The 17,336-nt window shown below is 38.4% G+C and overlaps 1 protein-coding gene across 1 annotated transcript in view; it reads right to left on the bottom strand.

The window, feature by feature from the left end:
- vps13a (vacuolar protein sorting 13 homolog A) overlaps positions 1–17,336 on the bottom strand; it is a 419,442-nt gene that overhangs the window by 26,609 nt on the left and 375,497 nt on the right. The window lies entirely within an intron of this gene.

The raw sequence follows: 17,336 nt of genomic DNA, 5'->3' as shown, positions 1-17,336 counted from the left end.
GTAACAAGGTGAAATAAGAGTGCCTTCTCTATGATTCATCATGGGGATCTGGGTAATTCAAACATTGCATTCAGGTTTCTTAGCTGATACATGATTCAATGGGCCTGCTGCCAAGACTCATGGCTAAAATGAGAGTTACTTCCTCAAAACAAAAGAGGTGCAGAGAGTGTCAAGAAGGAAGTGCTGATCCACGCAAGTGGGAAGAAGTGATCTGGAGTTGGTGGGGACTGCAGATGCTAGAAAGTCAAATTTGATAAAGCGTGAAGCTTAAAAAAGAACAGCAGGTTAAGTAGCAAAGGAGCAGGAGAGTTGCTGTTTCAGGTCAGGACTCTTCATCAGGAAGGGTCAAGAAGAAATCTGCTCCTGTAATGAAGACAACCTGGACTGAGGTTGTTAAGGAGTGAGCATCTAGGGCATCATGCCACAGGCATGCATCCAATGCAAGGATGTCCTGAAATGCATAAAGGTGGGTAAATCCCCAGGGCCTGATCAGGTGTACCCTAGAACTCTGTGGGAAGCTAGAGAAGCGATTGCTGGGCCTTTTGCTGAGATATTTGAATCATTGATAATCACAGGTGAGGTGCCGGAAGACTGGAGGTTGGCTAACGAAGTGCCACTGTTTAAGAAAGGCGGTAAGGACAAGCCAGGGAACTATAGACCAGTGAGCCTGACGTTGGTGGTGGGCAAGTTGTTGGAGGGAATCCTGAGGGACGGGATGTACATGTATTTGGAAAAGCAATGACTGATTAGGGATAGTCAACATGGCTTTGTGCGTGGGAAATCATGTCTCACAAACTTGATTGAATTTTTAAAGGAAGTAACAAACAGCATTGATGAGGACAGAGCGGTAGATGTGATCTATATGGACTTCTGTAAGGAGTTCGACAAGGTTCCCTATAGGAGACTGGTTAGCAAGGTTAGAATATAGGGAGAACTAGCCATTTGGATATAGAACTGGCTCAAAGGTAGAAGACAGAGGGTGGTGGGGGAGTGTTGTTTTTCAGACTGAAGGCCTGTGACCAGTGGAGTGCCACAAGGATCGGATTCTGGGTCCTCTACTTTTTGTCATTTACATAAATGATTTAGATGTGAGCATAAGAGGTACAGTTAGTAAGTTTGCAGATAACACCAAAATTGGACATGTAGTGGACAGCAAAGAGAATTACCTCAGATTACAACAGGATCTGGACCAGATGGGCCAATGGGCTGAGAAGTGGCAGATGGAGTTTAATTCAGATAAATGCGAGGTGCTGCATTTTGGGAATGTAAATCTTAGCAGGATGTATAATGGTAAGGTCCTAGGCAGTGCTGCTGAACAAAGAGACCTTGGAGTGCAGGTTCATAGCTCCTTGAAAGTGGAGTCGCAGGTAGATAGGATCGTGAAGAAAGTGTTTGGTATGCTTTCTTTTATTGGTCAGAGTATTGAGTACAGGAGTTGGGAGGTCATGTTGCGGCTGTACAGGACATTGGTTAAGCCACTGTTGAAATATTGCGTGCAATTCTGGCCTCCTTCTTATCGGAAAGATGTTGCGAAACTTGAAAGGGTTCAGAAAAGATTTACAAGGATGTTGCCAGGGTTGGAGGATTTGAGCTATAGGGAGAGGCTGAACAGGCTGGGGCTGTTTTCCCTGGAGCGTCGGAGGCTGAGGGGTGACCTTATAGAGATTTACAAAATTATGAGGGGCATGGATAGGGTAAATAGACAAAGTCTTTTCCCTGGGGTCGGGGAGTCCAGAACTAGGAGGCATAGGTTTAGGATGAGAGGGAAAAGATCTAAAAGAGACCTACGGGGCAACTTTTCCACACAGAGAATGGTACGTGTATGGAATGAGCTACCAGAGGAAGTGGTGGAGGCTGGTACAATTGCAACATTTAAGAGGCATTTGGATGGGTATATGAATAGGAAGGGTTTGGAGGAATATGGACCAGGTGCTGGCAGATGGGACTAGATTGGTTTGGTATATCTGGTCGGCATGTACCCGAAGGGTCTGTTTCCATGCTGTACATCTCTATGACATGACTAGACTCCCTTTTCTTTTCACCCAATTTACACTCTTACATGCATCCCTTACATCCTCTTCTCGCTCCTCAGACCATTCAGACCACTCATTATTTCATACATTACTGCAAGACCTATCACAGCAGCACACTGTACTCTCATCCTCACTCCTTGTATTTGTACACTTCACTTTTCCTCCTTTTACTCCCCATTCTAGCTCTGACCTCTCGAACGAACAAAGCTGTGTCTCCCTCAGCACCATAACACACATCAAAGTCATTATAATGTCTTCAAAATGACAATTTGGAGGACTATAAACTAACAGGACTGAAGCTTGCATAAGTATTAGTATGAAGGGTCTGGCCACATCAGAGTAGTAGGAATAAAAGACCTGTGAGGTCAGTCCTGCATTGAATGCATACGAGATTCCAGACTGTAAAAAGCTCCTTACATTGTAGACAATCCCTTTAATGTTTACCATCATCCATGCTCAAAGAACAAAACATAGGAACAGACCCTTCGGCTGTCCAATCCTGCGCAACCACATTTTGCCCTTCCATATAAAAACCTGTCTTCACTTACAGGATCCGAATCCCTCTATTCCCTTCCTATTCATGTATTCATCCATGGGCTTCTTGAATGCTGCTATTATGTCTGCTTCCACCACTTCTGGCAATGCGTTTCTGGCACTCTCCATCCTGGGGAGTGAGAAAAACTTTCCTTGTACATCTCTTCTACACTTCCCTCCCTCCACTTACACTTTGAATCTGTGTCCCCTAGTAATCAGCCCTTCACCCTTGGAAAAAGCCTCATCCTTTCCACTTTTATCTATGCAATTCACAATCTTACAAACTTCTATTAGGTCACCCCTCAACCTCCTATGTTCCACTGAAAACAAACTCAGTCTATCCAAATTTTCTTCATAGCTAAAATCCCCCATATCAGGTAACATCCTGGTAAACCTTCTCTGTAGCCTCTCCAAAGCATCCATATCTTTCTGGTAGTGTGGTGACCAGAACAGTACACGATATTCCAAGTGTGGCCGAACTAGAGTTTTATGAAGCTGCAGCATAACTTGCCTATCCCTATACTCAATGCTCCTTCCAATGAAGGCAAGCATTCCATAGGCGTTTTAAAAAAACCTTATCTACCTGCACTGCCACCTTCATGATCTGTGGACTTGCACACCCAGATCCTTCCACATATCAGTACTACTAAGTGTTCTGCCATTCACTGTCTAATTTCCATTTATACTTGACCTTCAAAAATTTATCACCTCACATTTGGCTGGATTAAACTGCATCTGCCATTTTTCTACCCATGTCTCCAACTGATCTGTATCCTGCTGTATCTTCTGATAATACTCCTCACTGTCCCAACTCCACCAATCTTTGTATTCTAAATGACAAGTTAAAATGATAAGTTCTGCAGCCCTTCATCCTCCTCTTCCTCCTGCAGTTGTCTTTATTGAGTGAGTTTATCCAGAATCTAACAAACCACTGGACATTCTACATAACAAATATCACAGGGTGTCTCTTGAACTATCAAGTCATCTGAAACTCAATTTGAGTATTCGATTCACCCTGCAGTGACGTAGCTGCTGTAGCATTTGTTCTGATGTAGAATGGTAAACAGGGGTGCCCTTTACCCATCAAGCTGCCACTGTCAAATATTGATGGTAGTTCATCACACTGTGATGGGTGTGATATTTATTATCTTACAATTAAACCATCTTCGCAGTTCCCTGAATCTTAGGTATACATTTAGATGAACCTCTTCTTGTGGCTGGATGTGATGGGGTTGAAGTCCTTCTGGTTATAAAAGACTGCTTCCTTGTCAGAAATTGCCTTAATATGAGCATAGTTCCTGTGCTTTGGGGAAGAATGTTGGGCAGTGAAATTCTAATGATCAGTGTTCTTGATGCATTAATGGTTGGATGATGGAGATTGGATCCTACCTGGCTTCTATGGGAACCTGAGGTGTAAAAATGGAGAGGTCTCGTGATTCACTGCCAACGATTATCAAGGAGGAAGCAGGTATTTTTTGAGGAGACTAGAGACCTGCAATGACCTGACATACTGTTCCTCAGGCAGACCAAGGAAGAAGCTTCAGTTTGCCTATTTTATGAGGTTAGCTAAGCCTTCTGTGGACCTGGTCTCTGCTGTGGTCCTTTTGCCAGTTAGTGCTGCTCTTTACTAAGGAGCTGAATGGTTTACATTTGCTTCTAATTTGTATGTTTGTATATTCATTCCTATGCACTTACATATGACTTCTGACTTCATAAAGATTCCTCAAAGTACTAGCAAATCCAATGATGATTACAAAAACATAATCCATAATGAAGTGAATGAACATCCTTCAAAGGATCTCTTAGCAATCATGTGAACCTGTATGAAGCTATGTCGTGGTACTTAAAATCATATAGGATCGTTATCTGCATATCTTTAGAGCTCTTCTGCCTCTCTACAAGAAGTGAACAACTGTGTCCATGACTCAGTGCACTAATCTTGCTGCATTTGATAACTTGGCTAGTTGGGTCAAGACTGACACTTTGACAGAGTTAACCTTTTCTTTCCACCCTCTCACATGGGCTGAACATTGTTAAAATCCAGGTCCATCATGTGACTTCAATTTAGATCAATGGATACATAGCAATAAATGTCCAAATTTCCACAAATATCAGAAAATCTAATGTACTGTACTTTGCGAAATCTGGATATCGTCTCCGAACATGTTTGCATTAAGTTGAATCATTATACTTGGTGCAGCAAGAATTCCTGGAAAGTCTGAAGTTTTTAAATCATTTTGAACATATTTTTGCTAATTTAGTTTATGTTTCTTTTCCTGCACTCTGACCTGTGGGGTGGTTTCATATGCGATATTCATCATGGTAACTCCTAAGTTTATCAATCTATGTGTGTGCTTAGTTTTGGCAGACTCCATTAACACAGGACATAACAGCAAAGCTTGTTGTCCAACATCTATTGCCAGAAAAGACTCTGTACTATTAAACTGTCAGATTTCCTGTTTATTTAATCTAACTACAATGTCACTTTGATTATCGTTGATTCAATAATGCTTGCAGAAACATATAGGAGCATCTAACAGATTCACACAGCAATCCTTTAGGTTTCAAACATTTAGCCATAAATAAACACAGCATCAGATACAGTGCAACCGAAAATCAAACATTAAGTTGAAAAATGTCATTGCTTAAAAGCTGTAAAGGATCTAATACAAAACATTAATCTGGTCACTGAAGACTATTTAACTACAATCTCCAAAACTTAGTTGCAGCTCAAAGAGTTAAAGATACCTGCAGAGATAAAGATTTTCAAAGCCTATTTCTCAAATGTCCATCTCAGGAACAGATCCAGATAAGATTTACTTGTATTTCTCATGACAGTACAAACTACAACATCAACATTGTCATCCAGGAGCTGAAGTAGCTCATCTGGATAACATCAGGCTCCTACTTATTGACTGCAGTTCCGCCTTCAACACCATAATTCTCAACAAACCTAATTCTATACTTGGCTCCCCCTCTATAACTGGATCCTTGACTTTCTGACCCATTGACCGCAATCTGTAAGAATAGGTGACAACATTCCCTCCACTATTATCCTCAACACCAGTGTCCTGCAAGGCTTCATACTCATTCCTCTACCATACTCCTTATATACTCATGACTGTGTGGCCAATATATACCCCAACTCCATTTACAAATTTGCATTGCCATCATCATTGTAGGTCTGATCTCAAACAACGAGGAGACAGCATACAGGAAAGAGATTGAGTGCTTAGTGGCATGGCATAACGCCAACAATCTCTCCATTAACGTCACTGACTTCAGGAAGCAGGGTGGAGAGCACGCCCCTGTCTGCAACAATGATGCTGAGGTGGAGATGGTCAAGAGCGTCATGTTCCTGTGAGAGATGATCATCAAGCTGTCCTGGTACACCTACATTGATGCAACAGCCAAGAAAGCACAATACTGTCTCTACTTCCTCAGGAGGCTAAGGAAATTCGGCATGTCCATAAGGACTCTTACCAATTTTTACAGATGCATCGCAGCATAGCTTGGCAACCGTTCTTCCCAAGACCACAAGAAACTACAGGGAGTTGTGAACAAAACTCATGACATCATGCAAAACAGCCTTCCATTCACTGACTCCACCTGTCCTTCCTGCTGTCTTGGGGAAAACAACCAATATAATCAAAGACCTCTTCTATCCTCTTCCATCAGGCAGAGAATATAAATGTTTGAATACATGTACAAATAGATTCATAAACAGTTTCTTCCCTGCTGTATTCAGGTTTTTGAATGGACCTCTCAAATGATAATTCTGATGTCTCTCTGCGGCTGCAACACTGTATCCTGTACTCTGCTCTGCTACCCAGATGCACTTTGTATGGTACAATCTGACTGTATAACCATGCAAAACAACACTTTTCACTGTATCTCAGTATATGTGACAACAATCAAATTGCATATTAGAAGATGAAATTAACAATATTTGCAAGGCATATATATGCAAGATCTTGCACAATCCCTTCAATGGTGTCCAACTGGCTGTGTAGATGTAACATGAAGTATAAACTAAACTACATTCTTCACCTTTTATTTGAGCCTACTGACACTATTTGGAACATGGAGAAACTTGAGAATACTAACTGAAAAGTAGACAGCAATTGTTAAAGTTTGGTATCAATCCAGATTAGGAGACTTTAAGACAAATGACTCAAAGTTTAGACAAAGTATTACACAAACTGCTTAAAAGGAGAAAGGGGTAGATATATTAAAGGAGGTAACTGCCATGATGAGAACCTAGGCAACTGAAGGCAAATTGCCAATAATGGAATGAAGATAATCAATAAAATGCAATGATCCAGAATTGGAGGATTGTAGAAATTGGAGAGGCTTAAACAGATGAATGAGGTTATAGAGATAGGAAACAATAAGGCTATTTAGGGACCTGAAGATAACGTAAAAACAACTTGCATTTATATAGTATCTCTAATATAACAAGACCTCCAATGTCATTTCACGAATATTATCAAAGAAATTCATACAGAGATCCAAAAAGGAGATATTCAACCAAACAATAACACATAGTCAAAGAGCTAGGTTTTCAGGATTAAGGTCACATGATACTTCAGGAGCATTAGACAGTGTTATCATGTATGAAGTGTATGAAATCTATATTTGCATTAGAGATAGTGAAAGCAAATGTAACAACCACCTGAGACTGTGAAGTTGGGGCTCCACTTAATAAGAATGTTCAATGCTAACGTTTAGGTGTTAAATGTAGAATGAGCATTCAATCCTAGCAGCGATCTCTCAATCCGACCACACAAATTCACTCTCTCAAGTTGTGTTTTGGATCATCTCTCTAATTTAACTGTATCTTCCTTTTATAAAATCAATTGGAATGAAATTCCTCAGTTTAAAGAAAATCAAGCTAAAGCATGAAATTTATCAGAAAACAATAGAATGCTACACTATTGTTTTTATCATTAAGAAGGCTTTACCACACAGAGTTATGCTGAGACAAAAGCCACAAGGTAAATAGTTTTTGTAAACAAATACTCAATTAACAATGCTCAAACTTGGTGGGGAAACAAGGAAGACTTGCTTTCTTAAACGTATCATGTCTAGTAGAAATATCTCAAAGCAATTCACATACAATTAATTAATTTGAACTTCAGTGTTAATGTTACACATTAACATTATTGCTTTGTACCTTTTTGTGTAGTAAGTTCTGTAAACAAGGTAAAAGAGCAAACACTTATTCTTAGTATTATCACCAGCCACAACACTGCAAAAATTACCCACTCCTTTTCTGAGTAGTGCCATGACATTTACTTGGATCAAACCATTCTGTATTTGATACAATGGACTAAAAACTTTCCTGACTTTGTTGCTTTTTGGGCAATCACAAGAGTCAGAGACCATCTGATTGTTTTTTGCTAGAGCAAATCAATTAAAAATCAGCCTCCATGCTGCCTGATTAAGAAACAGTTGGCAGGATAAAATGCTAACTACCTTATGGGACAGATTTCTAATTTAAAAAGATCCTGTATACTCTTCAGCAAAAAAAAACAAAATTACATATTATAGGCTGCAGCACCTATTGGAACAGTGAAGAGATCTGCAAAAGCAGGTCCCAGAGTCTCCCATTCTAGCCAAGAGCTGCAACTGAGGGCCTGAGAAGATTCAGTGAGATGAACTTTCCCAAAGGCAGGTTAAGGAAGTGAGTTTGGAGATCAAGAGGATCAAAGACCTGTAAAGGTAAGGTTTGGCACGATCAAGTGCCAAGCCTGTCACCTAGATCTGCATAGTCGATCTTAGCTTGCAACTCCATTCATTTCTATGCACCTCATATGGCCAGCTTGAACAGAGAATAGTCACAATGACCCTACTGACATCCTACTTTCCTGATCCTTTCAAGAGCTCACTCATCAAAAATGAAATGTGCCTTGGTACATTACGTGAAGTATCTCTTACCTTGATGAAGGTTTTTCTAACACTCCTTTAAAACTTGTAGTTGAAACAATATTACACAAATAAAATAACTGAGTATTTACATTACTCATTATCCATTTTACTAATTAGATTAAGCTCTCAGTGGAGATACTAACAATGCAAACAAATTAGACAATTTAGAATATAACCAACCTCAAAATTTTTCAAACCGACTTATAAATTCATGCAACAGTTACCAACATGGGAGGCTATTAAGCTCTTTGAGCTTGTGCCAGCTCTCTTCAATTACAACTTAACTGGTCCCACTCCCCACACTTTCCCTATAGCCTTATGTGTTTCTCCCCTTCAGATGCCTGTCCACTTCCCTCTTGAAGGCAACAATTGAATCCACTCTTTCAGAAAGTACACTGAAAAACAGTTGCATAAAATGTTCTTCATTTCACACTTGATTATTTGTACTATTACTTTAAATCTGCATTATTTGGATCTTAACAGTCCCCGCAAATGGGAATAATTTACCTCTTTTTAAGATCTAAAGATTTAAAAGATTTTAAGATTTAAAAGTATCCAGTCATCCAGATACTTCTTGTATCTGGATCAAGCATCCTGTCAATCTTTATGATATTTTCTATATTAGTCCAAGGAGAATCACCAAAGCTTTTCCAAACTATGTAAGTGAAGGCTTCCATTCCCCAGGTTATTCTTCTAAAGTTCTTCTGCACCTCTCCAAAGCTTTCACAGGTTTCCCATGGTCTTCAAGTGTACTATCTGAAATTGGACCAATACTCCAGTTGGCCAAACCAGTATGTCATAAAGATTCCACAGGATTCTTGCATCCTATTTTCCTGTTTATAAAACCCAGGATCCTCTATGCTAAATTATAAACTTTTTCAAAGCTGCCAGGCACCTTCAAAAAATCTGTCCACATTTAGTCCCAGTTCGCTCGAATCTTGAAGCTTGTTTAAAATTGTACCTTTTGTTATAGAGTCATACAGCACAGAAACAGACCCTTCAATCCAACCAATCCATGCTGACCATCTTCCCAAACTAAACTAGTCCCACCTGCCTGCTCCTGGCCCATAAACCTCCAATCCTTTCCTATTCATGGACACATCGAAGTATCTTTTAAACACAGCAACTGTGTCCACATCCACCACTTCCTCAGAAGGTTCATTCCACATGTGAACCACCCTCAGTGTAAAAGATTTGCCTCTCATTTCTTTTTAAAATCTCTCTCCTCACCTTAAAAATATACTCCCTCATCTTGAAATCCCCCAAACTAGGGAAAAGACACCAATCATTAATTTTACTTATACCCCTCTTAAGTTCACCTGTCAACTTCCTAGGACCCAATGAAAGATGTCCTAGCCTCTCTTTATAAATCAATACCTGGCAACATCCTGGTAAATTTCTCTTGAACCCTGTCTAGTTTAGTAATATCCTTCCTGTAACTGGGTGACCAGAAGGACAGCACTCCAGAAGAGGCCTCACCAACATCGTGTACAACCTCAACTCTTCCCAACTCCTACACTCAAAGTACTGAGAAATGAAGGCAAGTGCACTAAATGCCTTTTTAGCCACCCTTTCTATATTTTAAAGGCAAACTTTAAAGAATTATGTACCCAAACCCACAGGTTCCTCTGTTCTACAACACTACCCAGCAATACGATTAATTGTGTAAGCCCTGCCCCATTTATTGTACCAAAATGCAAAACCTCATATTTATCCAGATTGAGCTCCACCTATCAATTTTTCAGGCCATTGACCCATCTGATCAAGATCCCTTTTTAATCTTAGAAAACCTTCTTCACTGTTTACTATGCCACCAATTTTGATGTCATCTGCAAACTTACTAACCATGTTTTCTATAGCGTCATCCAAATTATTTATGTAAATGACAAACAAAAAACAACCAAGAACCGATTCCTGTAGAAAACTGCTGATGACATACTTCCAGTCAGAAAAGCAACCCTCCACCACCATTCTGTCTCCTGCTGTTAAGCCAATTATGTATCCAATTGGCAAGCTCACGCTGAATCCCATGTGATTTAACTTTACTAATTATTCTGACAGGTGGAAACTTGTAAAAGGCTTTAGTAAAGTCCAAGTAAACAAAATCTGTACTGCCTTCATCAATCTTTTTGGTAACTTCCTCAAAAAATTCAATCAAGTTTGTGAGACATGATTTTCCTAGCATATAACCATGCTTACTATCCCTAATCAATTTATGCCTCGCCAAATGTCTATAAATACTATCTTTTTGAATCACCTCTAACAATTTACCCACAACCTTCTTACCAAGGAGGAATCACTTTGCACTCCTTTGCTAAATAACACTTGAGGTATTTGCCCATTCCACTAACATTCCTTTGTCCTGTTGAAGCTGGTGACTAATCTCTTCACAATTATCTAGCATTTTCTGTCATCTATGACTTCTGAAATGTTCTTTGCACCCAGGTTGTGTTATAATTCTAAATTCTACTTCAGCATAATCAAAAATATTGACTATCACGAAGGCTATTAATGCACTTTTGGTCACTGGAAAAGGCAGTTACAAACAGTTCACCCATTAATGAAATTACTACAGTTACAAGTAATAGGGTTTTGATGCTCTTTATTAATGTCACTACAATATTTCATCTAGTGTTTTATTCAAATATAATGCAGTTCTGAACACATTTGGAAATACTCTTGAGAATGAGATGTAATATGATGTTCAAAAATTAATGATGTAACAACATGTTATGGTTTAAACTTGCATTAGTTGAATCAGACAATTAAATGAAAATGCAGTTTTTATTTTCTATTGTAATAATTTCTTGGACCAACTAATTTCCCTTGTTTTCATCTTTCCAAGTTTGTGAAATGATTGACTCATTACACAATGGGATTTTTTTATAAATGTTAAAAAAGTCAGATTAATAAAAGAGTGCCCCCACAGTGCACAGAACTAGTATTTTAAGCACTTCTAATATATAGTAAACACAAGCCATTGCAAGCAAAATAAAATCCAACTAATTTTTCAATTATCAATAGATACCAACATATCAAGGGTTTGAATCAATTCACAATTCATCTTTTATTTAATAACACAACTGGAACAAAAATAAAGTCCTGATGCTGATTCCTAGAAGAGAAGAACATAATTTTCTTTTTCTGCTAAAATTAAAGGAAGATTATGTTTGTAAACTACCTACCACAGTCACAATATAACCAAAGTATTTTACACCTAATTAAGTAATTTTGTTTTAAGTATCAGTATTGTAACGCAACAGCCGATTTGCACATATAATGTTACTGTTAGTTGGCACATTGCTAAGGACCATATAATCTTTTTATAAATTCAAGGATAAATAGTGATCTTGATATCAGGTATAATCTTGTACAGAATTCTCATGTGATCACATAGCCCCATCTGAGATAATATGCAGGGCCTTTGTTTAATATCTCATCTGAATTCAACACCTCTTAAAATGCAGTTCTCTTTTAGTACTGCAGTGGAATCTCTATAATTGTATGCTCAGGCCCTAGAAAGGAACTTGAATTTTTAATTTTCTGACTCAATTTGCGAGAGTTATATCAACTGATCGCAGCTACCACAAAAAAACCCTATTTAAACCATACTGTTTCTGTGTGAGACAATATACAGCTACACTCTCAAATTTTGCTTGTGGTATAGTTCAAAATATGAATTGTACTTTAAATCTTATCATTGGAAGTACAGCATAGGAAAGATCAATTGACTAAATCTGTACTGGCTCTTTCAAAAAGCACTCTGCTAAATGCCACTCCTTTCCCCAACCCAAATTCCTGCAAATCTTTCCTCCTTAAAAGCATTAAATCAACATTAAACTCTTTTGAACTGTACATTTCAATTAGCCCCAGTAGGCAATGTTCCAAACCTTTACTAATCAGCTTAGATCTGTGCCGCACTGAGCGTTAACAATGGAAAACCCTTCCCCAATGTTTTTATCATTTCCAAGTCCTTTATGATATTATGCAATTTTATGAAATCTCCTGATAGCTTTATTTGCTGTGAGGTGAACAACCCCAACTTCTTCATTGTATCCAAGTAACTGTAGTCGCTCATCCCCAGAATCAGTCCAATAAATCCTTTCTGCAAAGCTTTCATGTTGTTGAAGAATGCCCACACATAAATGGCACCTATTCTTCCAGCTGTGGCTGAACTACATGATTTACACATATTTAACATAAGTCCCTAGCATTTTATATTTACTAGGAATGTAAGGAATAAGGGTAGTAGCCTATTCAATTCTTATTTACAAAGCCAAGGATCCCAAAAACTTAATTAACATCTTTGTAAACCTGTCTCAACACTTTCAGAGATTTCTGCAGAGAAAGCTAGGTTTTCCTCTTCTTGCATCGCTTTAAAAATGACATGATTTAGCATATTGTTTTTCCTCATATAACCCCAAAATCACTTTGTTCCTTTTAGCATCAGATTTAATTTAACACATCTGTCCATTCCATCAAATTTTCCACTGATTATAATCATATCTGATACAAAGGAAGATGGGTTTGGTTGTTGGAGGCTAATTATTATAGTCCAAGCTATTGCATTAGAAATTCCTCAGGCCATTAGTCCACCATTAGCTGCTTAATCAATGACATTCTCTCCATCACAGACAGGAAGTGGGGATATTTAATGATAATTATTAGTATTCAATACCATTCACAATTTCTAAGATCAGGAAACAGTCAGTCCTGTATGTAGCAAGTATTTGAATAACATTCAAACATGTACTCATAAGTGGCATCCAACTGCTACACATTGACTTCAACACTAGAAGTTATAACAGTTGCCCCTCCACATTCCTTTGAGTTCCCTACTGTTAACAGCTTACATGTAGCTATAAGAGAATCAGAAACTGGGTATTCTATGGCAAGTGAAACATGTCCTTTCCCCAAAGGAGTGTGATAAAAACATTCTGCTTCCCTGGATGAATGCGACTCCAACAATGCTTCAAGGCAAAACAGAATACTTGATTGACACCCTTTCCATCACAAACATTCACTCTGTACACCAACGGCATTCCCATGACCACAGTGTGCACAATCAAGAAGATGAACCACCACAAAAGAGCTTAGTTGAAAGCATTTCCTTAAACCTGTGATACCTACTGCCATAAGGTCAAGGGGCATTAGGTGCATGGAGACTTCAGCTGCAAGTCACATACTTTGAAATATATTACAATTTCTTCATTATCACTGGGTCAAAATCCTGGAACTCTCCACTTTACAGCACATTATGCGTCAGCTTCACTAGGGACTGCAGCGATTCAATGTAATGTCTTGCTAGCACATTCTCAAAGGGGAACAGTAATGGGTGGCAAATGCTAGCTTGCCAATTATACAATATTCCAAGAATGAATTTTTTAAAAGTATTCACAGTAATTAAGGAAATTTAATAAATATTTTATGCAATAATCTTACCCCTTATGTCCAATCCCTGCTTTCATTACCTCAATGTAAACTTTTACTGACCAGTAAAACAATTTATACTTTCTGTATTGTCTTTCCAGATAGACAGGTGGCAAGCACAGAATTAGAAAGATGGAGATAGATAGGAGAGAAAGACAGACTACAATGTACATTTATATAACTTAGGGGATTTGGTGTGTTTTGCTAAAACTATACAAGGTCCTAATTAGACCCAAGGAAAGATACAGTTGCATTGGAGGCAGTCCAGAGAAGTTCAACAGGCTGATACTAGTTATGGAGGGACTTTCATATGAGGAAAGGTTGAATAGATTGGGTCTATACTTGTTGGAATATACAAGAATGTGGAGCAACCTTATTGAAACACAGAAGATTCTTAGGGGAGATACTTGAAAGGGTAGATACTTGAAAGGAGTTGTTTCCCATTGTGAGGGATTCTAGGACCAGAGTCCATAATCACAGAGTAAGAGATTGCTCAATTATGACAGATGAGGAGGAATTCCTTCTCAGACAGCAGTGAATCTGTGGAATTCTCTACCACGTAGGGCACTGGAATCTATGTTGTTTCAAATATATTTGGGATCGAGATAAACAGATCTTTAATAAGAAAAAGAATGAAGGATTATGGGGATTAGGCAGGAAAATGGAGGTGAGAAATTATCAGATCACCTATGATCTCACTGAATGGCAGAGTAAATGAGATGGGCTGAATGGCCTACTTCTGCTCCTATGCTAATGGTGGACTACTGGCCTGAGGAATTTCTAATGCAATAGCTTGGACTATAATAATTAGCCTCCAACACACAAAGAAACACACAAAGACAGAAGTGAAAACAACTGGAAAGAAAAACGGATTTATAAGGGGAAAGAGAGGGAAGGAGGGACAGACAGAGAAAGTTAGATGGTGTTAGACATACAGATTATGAAGCAGAGAAGGAGAAGCTGCACGTGCACATGAATGGCTAACACAGGAAATGGAATATAACAAAAAATAGAAATTGCTGCCGAAAGTCAGCAGGACTGGCAGCATCTGTGGGAAGAAAGCGTTTTGCGTCTGGTGACTCTTGATCAGAACTTTCACCAGCAATTTCTGTTTCTGTTCCAGGTCCCCAGCATCTGCAGCTTTTAAAAAAAATTAATGGAAAATAACAGTGGCGGCACAATGGCTCAGTGGTTAGCACTGCTGCCTCACAGCACCATGGTCCTAGGTTCATTTCCAGCCTTGGGCAACTGTCTGTGTGGAGCTTGCACATTCTCCCTGTGTCTGCGTGGGTTTCTTCCGGGTGCTCCGGTTTCCACCCACAGTCCAAAGATGTGCAGGTTAGGTGAATTGGCCATGCTAAATTGCCCATAGTGATAGGTGCATTAGTCAGAGGGAAGCGGGTTGGGGTGGAGGGTCAGTGTGGACTAGTTGGGCCAAAGGGCCTGTTTCCACACTGTAGGGAATCTAATCTAAATCTAAAACATACTAGTATAAATGAAGGATTCTCTTTTGATGTTGAAGCTAAGGAAGTGATGTCATTATACAGAACAGAAACATACATTCTCTATGTTTGATTGAAATGGACACATTTTCTATTCCTGTCCCGGACCACAACAGAACAAAAATGAAACCACTTATTTAAAGAAAATGTCCAAATCAAAAGAGAAAGGAAGAAAAGAAAATCAATAGAAAAAAACAAAACACACCAAAGAAAACTTCAATTTACACCATTCATGACAGCAGGACATTCCAAAGCACCTTACAGCTAATTAGACACTTCTAAAATGTGTTACTGCTGTAATTTACGAAATGTAACCAAAACCAAATGCACTCAAATGTAGTCGGTTCTGATATAACGCGATAGTTCTGTTCTCATGCAATCTCGCTTTATAAGAAAATTGTGCAATAGCCGTGCCATTCAAACTAATGGAATCACATTATAGCCAATACAGGTAAGGAAGGTTTGGGTTCTACAAATAATGGTCTAGGTTCTTCAATTGCGTTAAAGCAACATGTGTTATAGCAGAACCGATTGCAATCTGTTTTTCATAATGTAAGCTGGAAAATAAATATTAGCCAAAACACCATGGATGAACCATTCTGTTTTTGTGCAAAGGCATGACACATTTGTTTTTTTCATTCCGGACGGTAAATGGGACTTAATTTAAAATAGCACTCTTAAACACGTGCAGCACTTTCTCAGATACTGCAATGGCATTTCAGGTTCTTCTGCAAGGCGTGAATCCACAACTCTAATTCAAAGGGAAGAGTGCTACCACTGAGTGGCAGAGGACCTGTTGAAGACAGAAGCAGGTCTTTTCCTATTGAGCAATGCCGTGAAACATTCATTCTGATGATAAAGACAATTAACTGTTCCTCATTTCAAATCAATATGCTAGAATTCATTTTACAGTGCCGAAGAATGGGTTAAATATTCTTCAATTAATAACGTTTCCTGACTAGCTAATAAAACTTATTTATTACTTATTCAGTATAGAATATGAGCATTCATAACTTGTAAGGTATGGATTTTAATGGTTTTGAAATACAAAAATCTTTGATATACAGTTTATGTAAGAATGGATGATGCAGCAAAGGAGACCACTCAGACCTTCACTCTCATGAAACAGCTTTCCAATTAGTTCACTTTCCTACACTTTCCAAATGTTTCATTGCCTCTCAGGTTCCTCTTAAATCTTTCCTATCTCACCTTAAACCTATGCCCTCAAGTTTTGAAGCCCCCTATCCTAGGGAAAATGTCCTTCACCATATCTATTTCTTGTCTGATTGGGATGGAGGCTATCTTAAACAGCCTATGAATTTCACAAGTCTTGGATTTCTGTATAAAAAAAAATAAAAAATATATTTTCTGTGACAAGTTAACAGAAAATGTGAAGTTAGATTATAAATTTTATTTGGTTAAATTGTGTTGTATTAATGTATTAATTGCTACATTTACAACTATTATGCTAAAAATTAAGGAAAGTAACAGCACATAAGTATATGAAAGTTTTGTCAATGCTATTACAGAAGTGTCTGTTTGATATTCTGTTACAGTGGAAGTTTGTTTGAACACTGAGCAATAATAAGAAAACTCTTATTAGCAAAAGAAAATTTAACTAATGATTTACCTCTTGTTGGAGTCATCAGACCCCTATGCCTTAAAGAAATTTGCAGTATATTGAACTATGACTTAACAGATTTCCACTATATGACAAATGTTTGAATGCTCTCCTCTTTGAAACCAGAGGGCATTCCTCTGGCTGGAAAACAAAGGATTCAGAAATTTATCAATTTGAAATAAAACTCCCTCCACAGAAACCCACTGTATTGAGATATGTCTATGGCTGTTGTAGTGATGTTTGCAAATTTGTTTTTAGTAGCTAATCCTTCTGCCACCAACCACA

Source organism: Chiloscyllium punctatum, chromosome 2 (assembly GCF_047496795.1).
Source record: "Chiloscyllium punctatum isolate Juve2018m chromosome 2, sChiPun1.3, whole genome shotgun sequence".
Classification (NCBI taxonomy): Eukaryota; Metazoa; Chordata; class Chondrichthyes; order Orectolobiformes; family Hemiscylliidae; genus Chiloscyllium; species Chiloscyllium punctatum.
The sequence above is the reverse complement of the archived record's forward strand: the minus strand, read 5'-3'. Positions and strand labels throughout refer to the sequence as shown.